Source organism: Rosa chinensis, chromosome 7 (genome assembly GCF_002994745.2).
Source record: "Rosa chinensis cultivar Old Blush chromosome 7, RchiOBHm-V2, whole genome shotgun sequence".
In the NCBI taxonomy this organism is placed as follows: domain Eukaryota; kingdom Viridiplantae; phylum Streptophyta; class Magnoliopsida; order Rosales; family Rosaceae; genus Rosa; species Rosa chinensis.
In genome coordinates, this window is record NC_037094.1 from 24741780 (window position 1) to 24758529 (window position 16750).

Consider the following 16750-nt stretch of genomic DNA (forward strand, 5'->3'; position numbering starts at 1 on the left):
CAACCCACGTCGAACCACCTAGAGAACACCAGCGAAGCCATAGACACCAGATCCGATTCAAGGATGCCCGCGCCCCAACAAACGCCAAACTACACCCATTGGTGATGCTGCGCTGTCCCAACTTGTTAGCAAAATAGTCACCCTCAAGTATAAGGGGTACAAGTAATAGTATAGGGATTTAAGAAAGGTTGTCGAACCCACGAGGATTAGATTCCTTTCACTAGCTAGGGTGTTAACCTAAGGAGAGCTAGAATATCCAAATGTACAATCACAAACCTAAATTCAAAAGGAAATCTAGGCTCATGGTGAGTATGTGCATTGTGGTGATAGTGAAATTGTTTGTTCGATAGAGTAGTGAACTAAATTAAAATAAATGTTCAAATGTAAACTAAACTACTCTAAACTAAACTAGTAATATAATGGATGAAGTTAGGTTGGATTGTCTACCACTAATCTCCCTTGCAAGTATTCAGTTCACATACAAGTGATGATATTTTAATTTTCCAATTACCCTATTTGCATCCGGATAAGACTACAAAGGCTTGAACTCCTTTAATGTTATCAATTCCAACCGGATAAGTCTAGAATTAACTACCTAAGAACAAATCCTATTACCGGTTAAGTCTCAATTCATTGTTCCTAGATGCATAAAGCTTTGAGTTTAGATAATCATGCAAGCAAACCAATCCTAGATCTAGGTGATTTTAACTCACAACCTTCACATGCACATAGAGGATGCTATCATGCTATCAATGCTCAAGGTTAACTACTCCCTAAACATTTTTTCATGAGATGACAAACACAACACATTCAAAATAGTTAAGTTTGTGTTTGGCTCCAAAACCAGTTGGCATGCAAACTGTCTCTTTTGAGCGTGTGCGCAGGCGTGCCAGCACCGTGGGGTGCAGTCGTCGGGGGAGTCCCTTGACCTGACTTCTTCTTCAAGCGTTGTGGACGAGGAGAGCACCAACCTCGCCACAAGGTTCTTCTCTAGCCTTTCGAGAAAGGACTTATTGCCTTACGGGTAAGGACTTTGGCTGTGATCTCTTCGCGTCACCAAATCAATACTCAACGTTGTAGGTTGAGCAGAGCAATCACTGGGAAGTTTGGAGAAAGCACGGGTTTTGCTAAAGCGTGACTTTAGCTTCGCTGGTAATATCTGTGGTAGTAGCACTGACAGTCGACTCGGGGAGACTAGGACTGAAAGTATGGTCGCCGGGTTTCAACAGGGTTAAAGGTTTGCTCCAAGGAGGCTTTGTAATCGCTGGGATTGATTGATTCGAGAGAGGTCTTTCACTTTGCCGTTTAACCCTGTATTTATAAACCTAGGGTTTCGACTGCTCCTTGCCTTAGAAGGATTATTAATTGAGGTTTCCTATATAATTTTTGCTACTCGATTCCAATAAGGTTTCGTCTTCCTTATGGATCACGGAATGGGCGAAGCTATACCCCAAACCCGAATAGGCTTATTTTTGGGCTGCAGGTATTGGCCCACTGGATCAAATCCACCAAAGGATCTTGCCAAAAATACTTTTGGGCTCAAACATTGCCCCCCAGGCCCCGAAATCAGGCCCACGAAGATGTAACTGATTGAAGGGGACTAAAATGACGCGCCGATCGCTCGAAAAGATGTCATTAATGAAGGTCACGTCCTTTCGCTTGCGAAACACCTTTCTGTCATATCGTTTCCCTCACAAAATTCCTTATTTAAACCCGCAGCCGCATCAGACCGGTCACATCAGAAACCCTTTCAGTCTCCTAAACCCCAAAAACCCACTTTCTTCCGACATCTCCTTCGCTGAAACCCAGAAATGGCTCCCCCAAAGAAGATAGTCATCGATCAAGAAGAAGAACTAAACGAAAAGGTTGCCCAGACTTGGGGAACCAGCATCGGTGCCCTCATTCGTCTCCACACCTCCATCCATAGGTCCTTGCTCCTCCAATTCCCACCATCACATCGGACTAGGGCCAGCGCCGCAAGACTCTATTCTGGCCGACACTATTGCTTTCTACGGCTTGCCCGCTCGTCGGTCCATTCCAGTCCTCCGAAGGGCTCCTGGAGATTTTAGTAGTTGGGGTGCCCAGAATCATCGAGCCAAAATAGGGCACTGGCCGTCCTCCATTAGCCCGGCGGAGCTTTCTTGGTATCGTGAAGCACGGACGCGAGATCTGGCTCGCTGGAATGCAGCAGGTATCACACATACTATCGATCTTTGTTTTCGTCTTCCACGCGGTGGCAATCGTTCGCCGCTCGCTGCCTTTCTTTGTTTTTGGAATACCACCACAAACACTTTTGATTTTCGATTCGGTCAAATGAGTATTACCTTGCTGGATATTCTCACCATCTCCGGCCTACCCATCGATGGCGAGCCTTATTTACATGGTCAATTTGACTCTGTCACCTTCACCTCGACCATGGCCCAACATGGTCGCAGCGCTCACAGTGGCTCCTATCCACGGTGGCTGTCATATTACAGCCGGGAGCACAATGCAACAGGCGGAATTGCTTTCTTAGAGTATTGGCTCTGTAAGTTCATCTTCTGCACTTCCTCTTGTAAGCCCACGGGCACTTGGACTCTTCTGGCGATGGCCCTCTACAACGGCCGTAATATCGGGCTTGGGCAACCTGTGTTAGGAGCCCTCTACCGTACTCTGTACCAGGCTATTATGCACCCTTTTGAGACTAGCATATCTGGCCCCTTTTGGATCTTAGACTTCTGGATCCAAACTTATTTTCCATTTTTCCGTCGCGATGACATCCCGCTGCTTCCACCGGCCGACCAACTCTTGGGTCAATGGTTCAGCCGCGAGGAAAGGTACTCATCTCCTCCCTACTCCGAATGCTTTACATATATATACCTTCTGGATGAGATGCCATATTGCGATATAGTATTGGGTAGAAGATTCCCAACTCCGGTTGAAAACGGATTCCTTCCTGGCGCTTCTCGCTACAGCGATTGCGCGCGCTTGGCTTTTTACCGCGCGATCTCCTGTTCAGACTTTAGGATCGCTGCCGAAGAACTTAGTTATGAGCTTGACGCTCCTGACCACTTCGCTCGTCAATTCGTCCTCGTCCAATTGGTGCCATTTCTTCTGTACGATGCCTGGAATTATAACACTTCTTGGCGTAGATTCGGCCCTCCTTCCTGGCCTTTGCCTGTACAAAGTATGCTGCGCTAGTTGACCTTCCCGATTGGGCTAAAGTCATCGACGCCGTGGACTGGACTGAGGAAGGATACGAAGAATGGTGGGCAGAAGTTTCCGTCAATTGCTGGATTCAGCGGGAAGACGAACTCTTTGCGGCCATCTTTGGGGAATTGAAAAACCCCTATGCTGCCAACATTGAAATGCTCGCTCGCTTCTCTGAAGATGCCGCACGATCTCTCCTCCTCCGACAACACAACCGGTGCGAGCCCCTCGTCAGGCCCAGGCTGGTATCGTGATTCGCGAGCCCCCTTCTGCGGTAAGTATCTTAGTTTATATTTTATCCCTTCCTTCACCCTTCCCCTTTCACTCACTCTTCGCTACGTCAGGGAAATGTGCCACCTTCTGGCAGTCATGCAATCAGTGCTTCCCCAGCCACTGGCCAATCTGGAAAGCAGAAAACAGTGATCGTGGAGCCTGAAGCTGACGATTCTTCTTCCGATGATGATAATACGTAGACGTTAAGAACTCTCTTGTTCTTAGAACCATGCTTTCTCCCTAAGCCAAGTCTAATCCTTTGATTCTGGCAGGTTGCCGCTGCCTTGGCTCGCAAACGCAGTCGCTCGGACCCTCACACTGACCTGTGGGAAGAAGATGAACTAATCGCTAATCGACTGGTACGAAACTAGAAACACACATTAGAATTTACCTCCCATTTCGTCCATTCCTATAATAATCCTGGCTTGCAAATTCGTCGCCGGTCTTTAAGACAAACTGGGGAAGGCTCTTCAGCCGCTGGTGAAGGCACATCTGCTTCACAAGCCCAAGCGCCCACGGATTCCGATAATCCTCCACCTCCTGCCAGCATCGCGAGCGACGTGCAATTGGTCTCTATCCCAGTACAGGTCATCGATGACAGCTCGCCTGAACTGGAAGAGAGAACAACTCCTTTGGATGCACCGCCTGAGGAACCAATCGCCGCACATCCCCTAGCACAGATAGCACCTGACCCAACTCCCGGTGAAGCGGCTCAAGAGCCTACACCGATAGCAATCCTTCACGAGCCTCCGGCCACAGAGGTACATTCTCTTAACAAGCATAATGTCTTGATCCTTATTTTATTCTTTGTGTATTCTAATGATTCTTCCTTAACCACAGAATCTTGGTCCTGTCGAGGAAACGGACGTCTCTGCGGAAGTACTGGGCGCCAATCCTGCCGGCCCAGCCGATGAAGATATGGTGAACCAGGAGCTTGCCCACATGCTCTTGAAGCGGGAGAAGGGATGAATGTCGAACCGGGGCCTGAAGCGGCTCCTGTTATGGAGCCTCATGAAGCTCATGGCGCTGCTGCTGCCCCAGACCCACTGCCTGAGCCTCCTTCCAGACTGGAAAGGCTAGCTCGCGTACTTGAAGTGGCCCCTCCCGGAGTTATAGATGAGGCCAGGGATGGGCTCCAACGCCTTCTGAGCCCTGACATCCTACTGCCTGGCGCATCCGCCAGAGCTCTGGAATACTTGAGGGTTCTCTGTCGAGAGCTAACTATCACTGAGAATGAGTTCACTGAGATAGACGAACTGCTACAGAATCTTCCCCAACGGATTAATGAAAGAGCGGCCGCGACTGTACAAGCCAGGCAACCCCAGGCCCACTATCAGGGCCTCGCACAACAAACGGATACCTCTCGCGACTTCTTGGGAGATAGGGCTATCCTCGTTAGAGACTTGCGGATCACGCAAAATCATCTTCGGACCCAAATCCAAGAACTTCAAGCCCAATTGACTGCTGTAACAGCCCGACTTGAGCATGAGGAACCCTTGCTAGAGCAACCCCTAGCAGCCTTTGAAACATGGTCTCAAAACCTAGCTCAAGCTCGCGAAGCGGCCCGACAAGCGGAGCGAGATGCTGTAGATGCCAGTTTCCGCTTGGACGAACATTTACTGTGTCTGACCCATGCGGGCCGAAAACTTTAGGCCTCTTGTATTAGGCCCCTTTTTGTAAGAACAATATCATTATTAACAGGTTAAATATTTAGCCCACTTCGTTTGGCCCAAATATTACTTCAAACTTCAATTAGTTCAACGCACCTTTATTGACATTAAAACTGTTGAAAGGATAATTCCAAATGGGGCGGTTACCTCCTTGAAGACTACCCTGCTTCCCATGCGTTTTCAACTTCCTTCATTTCCGAGATTATAGCATTCAATTCCATTGATACTCTCATTGATGGCGTTGAAAGTACTTCAACTGTTCATTGCACGGTTGAGGTTGCTGCGACTGGGACTATAAATACCTGTACTTGGGGGAAGTAATGAAGCCAGGCAACTATGTCTTTTCCATAGATAATCTCGCAAGCCTTGTTGCTCTTCCTTCAGTTTCTAAAATCTTCTTCCCATGATCTCACCCTTAGCCACCAATTCATAGGCTTCATGGCTTAATCTCAAGACCTGGGTCGGCCTCATGGCCTAATCTCAGGTCCAGTGGCATGTCTTTGGTCTCTGGAAATTCGGATGAAATTTGCCGGTTTCAGTTAGGCCGAAGAACATGCCACGCTCCTAACGTGGCGGAACCAGATTCTGAGGGATCCGTCTACTCCGATTGTCCGCGTGGAGCAGGAGGGAGAGAGGCGGAAGGCCACTTTGAGGCCGACCGTTCTTCTTTTGCGGTCTACGTCCCGGGTCCGACTACGAGGCTTCCATTTTTCCCCTAGAGGTAGATGTGGTTGTGAGTCGCGCTCGCTCTGAAGACCATCTCCATCCCGGAGGATAGTCACCTGGAAGGGGTATGATGGATTATTCCCTTCCCTCTTCCTCCGGTACAGACGATAGCAGCTGCGACTCAGATCGGAGGAGGATGTGGGTGAAGAGAGGAAGAGCACCAGCGGTCACACCACATCCTCCTTGCCGCAACCAGATCCAGAAACTTTTAGAATCTGTGTCCTTTATGATTTTCAAAGCCACGTTTGGCCTTATAATTGCAAATGTAACCATGTTGATTTGTTTTTGTACTGCCTTTGGCCGCAAAGCCACTTTATGAATGGATGTTTCTTTGAGCATGATGCAAAAACTTGTTGCCAAAAAATTGTTAGCCTGAATAAAGCCTCATGTATAGGCCATCATGTACACTCTTAACACAAATTGTCAAGGATAAACACGTCTGAAACAGAAAACAAAAAACTTAAAATTGGATAAATAAATTGCATATGGCCTCAACTAAGGCCTGAATATGGCCTTATTCTTCGCGGTTCTTGTTTCACGGACCTCTTGTCAGGGAGTGTTGGTAGTTGATGGCAAACCAAGTCCGGTGACAGGCCGGGCATGTCTTTGTACTTCTACGCGAAGCAATCTTTGAACTCTAGTAACAAATCAGTGAGCCTCTGTTTCTCGCTAGGCTCTAGGTAAGCACTGATAGCCACTTCCATAGGCTTGTCTACTGTTCCCAGATTAACCTTTTCAGTAGGGTCTCTGACTTGAGGAGGCGTATCGTCTAGCGCCGCCGGAGCAAGCTGAATATCTATTTCATCCTCTCGCTCCTGATCAGAAAGCTCTTCATTGACGATCTCCAAGGTCGTGATTCGATCGTAAGCCTCTTTTTCCACCAAGTATGATGACAGTCGTTCGTATAGCGAGTGGAAGGCCTCTATTCCTTCCCCTGAGAGGTCGTAATCCATTAATCATTCAAGGGTTTGGGCACAGTGTGGCCAGGCCTCTCTAAGCCTTCTTTTGCTAGCGTAAGCCCCCACTGTGCCAATTCAGAGGCAGTCACCCCTGTGGGGCGGCCTTTGTCATCGATGCCACTAACCTGCAATAGAGTGATAGGCTCCAAATAGTACCTGGCATCTACATAATTCGCGGAGACTGGGAATGGACGAGGATCCGCTTTGATCACCTCAGCTGTATCTGTCTCCCTGTTCCACATGATCAGTTCATAATGAAGAGTTGACGATACACAGTAACTTCTGTGGATCCAGTCTCTGCCCAGAATAGCACTGTAGGCCGCATAGCAGTCTGTTACAAAGAAAGCATAAACTCCCTCTGCTGGGCCAACCTCTTGATACGTAAGAAAAGTAAGCCTACGGTCTTTGCTATGGTTCCCGCAAAATTTTTGAGTGTGAGGGATGTAGACTGGATTTTCTCCCTCTTGATCCCGAGCAAGTGCATGGTCCTGGTAGTGACGACATTAACAGCGGCTCCGGTGTCAATCATGATCTTACTAACTTTGATACCGCCAACCTCTACTGTGATATATAGTGGTCTCATGTGTTGGACCATAACTGGCGTCGGCTTGGAGAAGTTCATGAAGGGTCCTTTGTTCTAAGCCTCCTCCGTCTCATAAAGGATGGCTTCTTCCACAGGTGTCGTGGCTGCCGATGTGATCTGCAAAGGCTGCGCATTCTCTTCTTCAGCTTTCACACAGTCCTAAGCAGCGACTGGTAGTGCATACCTCGCGGGGAGCACATAAACCATATTGCAAGAGGCATCAGTCATATCTGTCTCCTCCATGTCATCTTCCAGGTTAAGCTTGGGTTCCTAGACAGGGGTATCGGCATGGAACTGCTTAGCCAAATAGTCCGCCAACGATCCTTCTGTAAGACCTTTTACCTCGCATTACTCGTGTTCTTGTACCACGGAAGCCTGCTTAGGGGTTTCCGGTTTCGGTTCCCTTGCCATGCACTCATCTGAGGCAGCGACGACTACACTCTGGACCTTCTTTGGTCTCCACTGTAAGGTATTGGCAGTCTTGTCCTTGCCCCCCAATCTATCAAAGACCGAAGACTTGGCTTCCAGTTCGTCGCGAAATAACTTGCCCCTGACATGTGGTCTCCAAGTTGGCGAGCTCTCCTTTCGCGCAATCGGAGGTGTCATCTCCTCAGTAATCCTGCAAAAAACACTAGGCTTAGATGCCCCTGTTAGCGAACTAGCTTGTCTTCTAAGGCTGCGGGGAGCCATCAACGGTTTAGCAGCTAATGCCTCCATTTCTCTCTGATACTGCTCAGGTGACTTAACCAGTTGTGAAGGCTTAATCAGGCCCTGGTCCAGAGCCTCTAGCGCGCGCTTGGCTTCCCCAAACCTGCGTTGCAATTTCCTCTTCTTGGAAGTGCTTATTTCCACAGCCTTTCCCTTTTCCCTGGTATACCATTTACCTTCCTTGATAGTGGCGGCTGATGCAGGTGGGATGTAAGGTTTGGTCAGCACATCTTTATGTTTGTCCGTGGCCCTCTCTTCTTGTTTCTGATCAACTGTAGCTACCCTCAGCTTCTTGAACAAATTGGAGTCCTTTTGGGATGGCGGTAACTCCATCTTTTCTTTCTCTCTTGGGCTAGAAGGTTGATAGTTCCGCGATGACGAAGCCCACTTGACGGGCGGTAGAGAGCCAAAACGAAATGTTTGCTCGACCTCCTCATGCGATACTTGAATGCTGCATTCTTCTTTGCATCGCGAGCAAAAGACCACAGGCTAAGCTTGACTGATTGATTTAGCTTTCGCCTTTGTAGGTGTCTCGTCCGCGGCGAACTTTACATCTCGCTCCATTGACCTCAAATCCAAGGTTGGTTTCCTTTGCCTCTGCTTGGTCCAATTCACATCGACCATATTGATCCCAATGTCCGGAAAGGGGTCCAAGTCCACTAGCGCTACTGCCGTGACTGGAGCTTCCACCTGCAAACTGCCATTATTAAGCCACACCTGAATCTGGTCTTTGAGTTTCACACAGTCCGCGGTGTTGTGATTCCACAAATTGTGAAACTTGCAGTACTTCTTCCCTTTCAGCTATTCTGGTCGAGGAAAAGGTCCAAAATTAGTCTTCACCATTTTCGCGGCGATCATTTCGTCTAGAATCTCATGCGCCTTGTTGGCATCATATGTATATGTCGCGAAATCAGGTTTGGTGAAGGCCACCGATTTAAGCTTGACATGTTCCTTGGAAATTTTCAGTTGCTTCAAGGCTAGATTATTTTTCCGGCTAACTCGTAGGCAGCGATATCATTCTCCTCTTCCTCATCGTCATCCTGGACCACTTCTTCATTGTTATGATGGTAGTAAGGGTCATAGGTAGCCGGCTGGTAGCTTAGGGCCGCTACGGTACGATTTTTTCCTGTTACGTATGTCCCTCTGGATGCATTCTTCCTTGCGTCACTATACCACAAAATTAATCAGACAACTGTCGAACAACTGTTGTCTGAATGAAAAACCTGCTGTTGTCTAGTAGCCTGATGTCTGATTGACTTCATTCAGACAACTGTCGATAACAGTTGTCTGTTTCTCAGTCACACAACACATATAAGTAAATATTTGTTGTCTGAATTTATCCAAAATCTAATGTGTGTTGACTTAGACAACAGCTTATTATTTTGGTGTTGAGTGAAATTACTTTAGGACAACTATTTCCTGAATGTTGTGTTGTGTCTGATAAATCTCCAACAACAACAATATGTGAATGTTGTTGTCTGAAATGAACCTCAGACTACACTTTTTTTTTTTCTGTTGTCTGAAATGTATTTAAGATAACAGGTTGCTAGATGTAAATGTTGTCTGAAAGCATTTAAGATAACAATGTGCTGGATGCATCTGTTGTCTTGAATGAACCTCAGACAACACATAATTTTTGTTTCTGTTTTCTGAAGTTCATTTAAGATAACATGTTGCTGGATGATAACGCTGTCTGAAACTCCATTAAGATAACAATGTGTTGGATGCATGTGTTGTCTTGAATGAAACTCATACATCAGTGATAGTTTGGTTATGTCGTTGCAAGGAATTGCACACAATGTCTCCTTTATTAAAACTGTTGTCTGAATGTTCCTCAGACAATAGATATTATGTGTTCGTAAATTTATGTGTTGTCTGATGATATTGCACTACCACAGTTAATAGCCTTATATATGTTGTTTGAATTGAATAAGCACAACTAATTTCTGGAAATAGGCAAATATGAAATACAAATTAGTTCAAATGTCATTTACTAGCACATCATTGTCATACATTGCCAAAACACACTGAAACTACAAATAGGGTACCCAATTGTATGAAGTATTTCTTACATATATATCAATTCAAAGTACTAACTATTTCTTACATATCAATTCAAAGTACTAGCTATTCATGTCCAACCAAAACGTAACCACAAACTTTGAACTGAAATAACAAAATAGGTCTCCAAGAAGTACCAACACAAATCTTACATATATGTTTTAACCACAAACTTGTCCCACTCAGTTCTGACCACCCAGTATGGGTTAAAGAGAAAGGACTTCCTGCAAAAACAAAACACTTGTTCAATAGTAACTATATTGTAGAATAATTAAGTGATACTTGAGCAACATCTAATGTAAACTGAGTTCAGTGGAAAGGATTTGCACACTCTCTCAGTTCAGTGGAAAATGCTGGCACGGAAAATTTGCTGTCCATGTCAAGCCACCAAGCCGTTGGTGCAATCAATGCATTCTTATGGTCTTATGGACTCTAGAAATCTAGAATCGATGGCTAATGGCAACATAAGATGGCATAACTCTGTACCAATAAATTGCAAAAAAATATTTCCAATGGTACAAGTATGGACTTCCAAAGAAAATTAAGCATCCGTACATTTTATTGGTTTACTGTATAAAATGGCCCAATCACCATTTCAAGGGGAGCCACATAATTTCATACAAATTGCTAAGAATGCAATGCAAGGTTACTTAAAATTTCTCTGTAACAGCACACCATCTTACATGGGTACACGGTATATAAGTATAATATTAATGTGCAAGCCTACAACTGTACTGATAGCTTATAGACCATAATCAATATAAGAAGCCTTATATGGCTTTCTATCAACTAACTACAAAGAGGCAATTCAGTTTATTGTAAAACTACTTTAAAAATATCGGTTATGCAAGTAAGCTTATAGTGTCATTTGGAAATAACTTGGGGAGTCCACTAATAACTAGACAAAACTAGAGTGATCAAGACTCACCTAACTGTAAAAGATGAAGGCAAGAGAGCTCCAGAAAGTAATTACTGCAGAAATTCACAAGACTCACAGCCCTATGAACTGAACTAAACCCATAATAACTTCCTTGTGCCTCACCAAGTTGTCCTAAAAGCAAGGGTTAAGTCCATAGTACTAAATAACCCATAACAACTTCTTGTGCCTCACCAAGTTGCAGTCCAAATAAAAACCTCACTGGAAGTAGCAACTAATATGATTTTACCTTCCAGACAAGTATATTGACATCGTGTTGCTGCACCATAGAGGTTTGGACTGACTTGTTGTTATGCACCAACAAGTATCAAGATCAATAATTCAATTTTCAAAAAGAAAAAACAAGAATTCAACTTATTAGAGCATAAGATATATAATAAAACTGGACTTTGTTGCACTGAATTTAGGTGGTGATGGCTAGTGAACTGTGATCATCTGGTTCTAGTCTGAATCAATGAAAAAATGATTTTCAAATCATTTCTGTCAAAGTATTCGTTATTCAGCTTCAATCTTAGGTGTGGCCAACATAATACTTTTGGCATGTAATCAAAATTCAATCAAAACACCATGTCTATATTTGAGTCACAGCACTGCTGACAGCATCTTTAAATCACTCAGATTGCAAAGTTTTTAATTTATTATAGGGACCTTTTTAAAAAAAAAAAATGAAAGAGGGGAAATACAAAACAGTGGATAAGAAATCCTAATCAACTAAGAACTGACAGAAAAACACAAGAACAGACAACAACAAATAGATCAAAACAAAGACACCAGTGACTTGCAATGATCAATTACAAATGAGTCCAGTAACCACAAATTGGATCTTCTGTGATACATATAGGAAACACTCAAAAAGAAAAGATTGCAGAATTTTTCACACAATACCTCTTTTGGTTGAATCATACCAGAAACTTCCAGAACACTACTTGCATCTTTGTCGCCAAATAAGCTATCTAGAGAATCTGATTTCTGCACATCCTATTCAGTCAGAAATAGGTAAAATATAAGCATATTTTCTTCTTTCCAACGAAAAGTGAAAAGTATAAAATATATTATGGTATTACCTATAGATATGGCCATTGTGCTTCTTTTGTAACTGTACAAAATTCAAATATAGGCAGTCAGGTATACAACTTACTCAGCTTCTTTACAACCATAGAAAAACAACAGAACCAGAAAACAAAAAATAACACATAAGAATGAACACAAGTATACTTACACATATGATACAGAATGAACAAGTTCTTGCAAGTCATCCACTGAGAAGCCAAGTTCATCATATACAACATGATAATGAGTAGGACATCCAGGTACTGAAGCTTCTGTTCATTTAGCAATAATTCATGCTATGCCTATAATTTCCATAAACACCAAAGAGAGATTCAATGCACTTTCTCGATTCAACTAATTTAGTGGATAAAAATCTTTAGAGAACATCCAGCTCAAAAACAACAAGATTCCAAAGTTCATTCCTTTCTAACCTAAACTGCAACTAAAAGCCACCCAAAAACTTACAGTTTCATTTACAGCGAATAAAACACAACTCAAAAGGTTGCATCTTTACACAATCTAACAACAAAGCAAGCTCCAATCAACCAATTTACGCACAAAGCTTCATACTTCAAATTTAAAAATAAAATAAAAAAAAATCTTGCATAATTTATACCGTTTCTTTGCAAAATTATACCCCAACGACATCGAAATCTTCCATGCAAAAGGGGCACAAAAACTCAACCTTTATCTCATCGTCTCCTTATGTTTCCTCGTGTCCGAACAGATCTGCAATCACCCACAAAAACCCATCAGCACCTATCAAACCCAAACAAAAACCCAAATTCAAAATTCCAATTCGGTAAAAAAAAAAAAAAAAGGAAACGGATCGAGATTGGTACCCCTCGTGTTTGAGGACGAGAAGAAATTGCTCTACAAATCAGAGTCCATTCCAATGAAATTACAAAAAAATTAGGTTAAATTGAAATCCTAGAATACAAAGATAGATTAAAGACGAGAGATATATATATATATATATATATATAGAGAGAGAGAGAGAGAGAGATAAAGGCGAGTTTGTGTGAGTGTTAGAGGAAGCGACCAAGAAATTGCGTGAGAGAGAACACAACAGAGACTCTCTACCCAAGCTTGGCGGCGCCCAGAATCTGTCAACCCAGAGTGAATGAAACACCTTTCTCTATTTGAGGAGAGTTTCAATTGAAGAGGGAAATCGAAAATTGGGGGAGGAGGGAAGTGAAATTTGGGGAGGGAAACGAAAACGCGAAGTACATTGCAGTGTGCCGCGTTTTGTTATTTCAATAGAATTTTAGTTTTTAATTGGAGAGCGAGGTGGAGAGCTAGGGTCGGTGAGGTTGAGAGGGTGAGGGGGATTAAGGGTGAGAGCGATGGTGAGTTAGAGGGAGACGTAGAGCGATGGTGATTAAAGGCGATGATGATTGAGGGTGAGAGCGATGGTGAGTTGGAGGGAGACCGAGAGCGATGGTGATTGAGGGTGAGAGCGATGGTAAGTCGGAGGGAGGCCGAGAGCAATTTGGGAGGGAGAGTTTGACCCAAATTTTTAGCTAAGGGAGGGAACTCGGGTTAACTGCTAGGTTTGGGTGTTTTTTTTTTTTTGGCTGAAAGGTTTTGGGTGTTTTGAGAGGGGAAAAAAATAAATATAAATTAATGATTGTTTTTTTTTTTTTCATTATTCAGACAACATATATCCTTGTTAGTGTTGTCTGAAATCTCTCAAATTTACGAAAGGATCTTGTGTTGGATGAGTAGAGATGAGACGACAGGTTTAAAAAATCTGTCGTCTGACTAACTCAGACAACAGCAAAAACTCATGTGTTGTCTGATGGCTGTCGTGTGATTAAGTTATTCTAGTAGTGCGTCTGTTTCTCTGAGGAGATGTTCGAAGCTGCCCACCTCTGTGATGAGTTCTCCCATCGATTGAATCATGCTGCCATGCTGCTTCTTTCGTTGACGTGGTTCCAAACCCTTGACCGCCAGCTTGACTAACTCTTTCTCAGGCAGGATGACGTTCAGCTTGGCTTTCTGAATTTGAAAGCGCTAAAGATAGGACACAGCGAACTCTGTAGGATTCTGGGCCATCTGGGTGAGAGAAGCCAAGTCTACCTCAGGCTCAATAGATCCGAAAGTTTCTTGGAAAAGCATTTCCATCGCGGGCCAATCCGCCACTGTTCCTAGTTGAAGCTTGGAAAACCATCTGAAGGCAGCTCCTGACAGAGAAGTACCAAAGATCCTGTATTTGGGAATATCATCATTCTGGTATTGGCCGCATTGTACCCTAAACCTAGCCAGATGGGTCGCCGCGTCCTTAGTGTCTTCCCCTGAAAAAGTAGAAAATATGATATTCTTATAGCCCCTGGGAAAAGGTGCGAGCATGATATGTGGTGGGAAGGGTCCCTCATAGACCCCATCCGGCTGGGCCCTAGGGTTAGCCAACCTGATCATCTCCTCTACCTCATCACGTCTTACATATTCTGGACCCGGAAGAGGAGGTGGTGTCGCTACAGTCTGGCGAGTAGCCTGTAAAGGCATTGCTTGGTTTACATTCGCCGGCCCTTCTCCGACATGTACAACGCGGGTTGTAGCCTGTTGCTGAAGAGTCACTGCTGGCATAGGCGTCTCCTTTGACAAGGCTGTTATCTTAATAGGGTTGCCGGAGTGGTCAATCCCGTAATAACTTCCTGGCAGTTCTTGGTATACATTTTCTGCCCCATCGCTGTCGTACTAAACGAACGTAGCAGAGTTGGATGTAGTTGCCTGATGCTTCTGTCTGGTGGCCTGTTCGCTTGACGAGGTAGTCTTTTCCTTGTTGCCGCCGATAACCAGAGCTTGCTCTTTATTTTTTAGTAGTGTAGTAGCAACAGTAGCAAAGGGAGAAGCAGTATTGCTGCTAGTCCTCTCCTGCTGATTTGGCAGCACGTAGTTGCCCGAACCAGATGGCTGGCCAAGAGAACTAAGGATAGCGTTAGGATCCCCTAAAGCCTTGTTCAAGACTTCTCTCGCTTGGTTCAATTCTGCTCTTTGCATGGCCACCTCAGTTACGAGGTTAGTGCTATCCTTGCGAAGACCTGCCATATCTGACGCGGTCTGCTTAGTTTGGTTCGTGATAGCCTCCATGATTTCTCTCTGGCACTGATTCTGCTCGCTAGCGATACCCGCGGCATGGGCCCTTACTGCATTCTCTGATTGTGCGATCTGTTGTCTAGTATCCTCTGCATGTCGGGTAATGCGTTGATCTAGTTCGCGTATGAGTTGATCTGTCTTCGCGGTCTCCCTTTCAAAATCAGCGGCTATCTTCTTGCGATGATTTTCAATATTCTCCATGATGATCGCGAACCTTAACTCGGAGGTCGCTCCCTCTGGAATAGGCTTCGCAATGAAAGCCTCTCTTTCTCCGCTCTCCGCTGTGGTGGTGACAGTGGTGGGGAGAACAGGCTTGCTGGCCTAATTAGTATTGACACTCTGACCCTCAGTAATGGTCGGGTGATTCTCTGCCCGTTCAGTTGACATGTTGGGTGATTGGGAGTGACGAGAGAATCTTTGAGTCACTTGTTCTTCAGAAAGACCACGGCAGTCCACGCGAGAATGCGGTCTGTAACTGGAGGTCTTATGCTTTGAGCAGCTAGCGTAAATCTTTTGGTAAGGGTTTTCGCTAGACTTCCCAATGGTTACGTTCACGAAAAGACACTATTGCGGTCCCACTGGGCGTGCCAAAATGTTTAGCTCCAAAACCAGTTGGCGTGCAAACTGTCTCTTTTGAGCGTATGTGCAGGCGTGCCAGCACCGTGGGGTGCAGGCGTGCCAGCACCGTGGGGTGCAGTCGTCGGGGGAATCCCTTGACCTGACTTCTTCTTCAAGCGTTGTGGACGAGGAGAGCACAACCTCACCACAAGGTTCTTCTCTAGCCTTTCGAGAAAGGACTTCTTGCCTTACGGGTAAGGACTTTGGCTATGATCTCTTCGCGTCACCAAATCGATACTCAATGTTGTAGGTTGAGTAGAGCAATCACTAGGAAGTTTGGAGAAAGCACGGGTTTTGCTAAAGCGTGACTTTAGCTTCGCGGGGTTGCGAGGGCATTACCCTTGCTTGGCTGGTAGTATCTGTGGCAGTAGCACTGACAGTCAGCTGGGGGAGACTAGGACAGAAAGTACGGTCGCCGGGTTTCAACAGGGTTGAAGGTTTGCTCATAGGAGGCTTTGTAATCACTGGGATTGATTGATTCGAGAGAGGTCTTTCACTTTGCCGCTTAACCCTGTATTTATACACCTAGGGTTTCAACTGCTCCTTGCCTTAGAAGGATTATTAATTGAGGTTTCCTATTCAATTTCTGCTACTCGATTCCAATAAGGTTTCGTCTTCTTTATGGATCACGGAATGGGCGAAGCTATACCCCAAACCCTAGTAGGCTTATTTTTGGGCCGCAGGTATCGGCCCACTGGATCAAATCCACCAAAGGATCTTGCCAAAAATACTTTTGGGCTCAAACAGTTTGAATGAATGCATTCACTTCTTGCGTTAGTATATGAAGGTGAAAATAACAAATAACTTCAAATGTAAATTATAATATCTATTCATACAAGTTTGGCTAGGGATTTCAACCCTGGCGCCAACAAAGTAA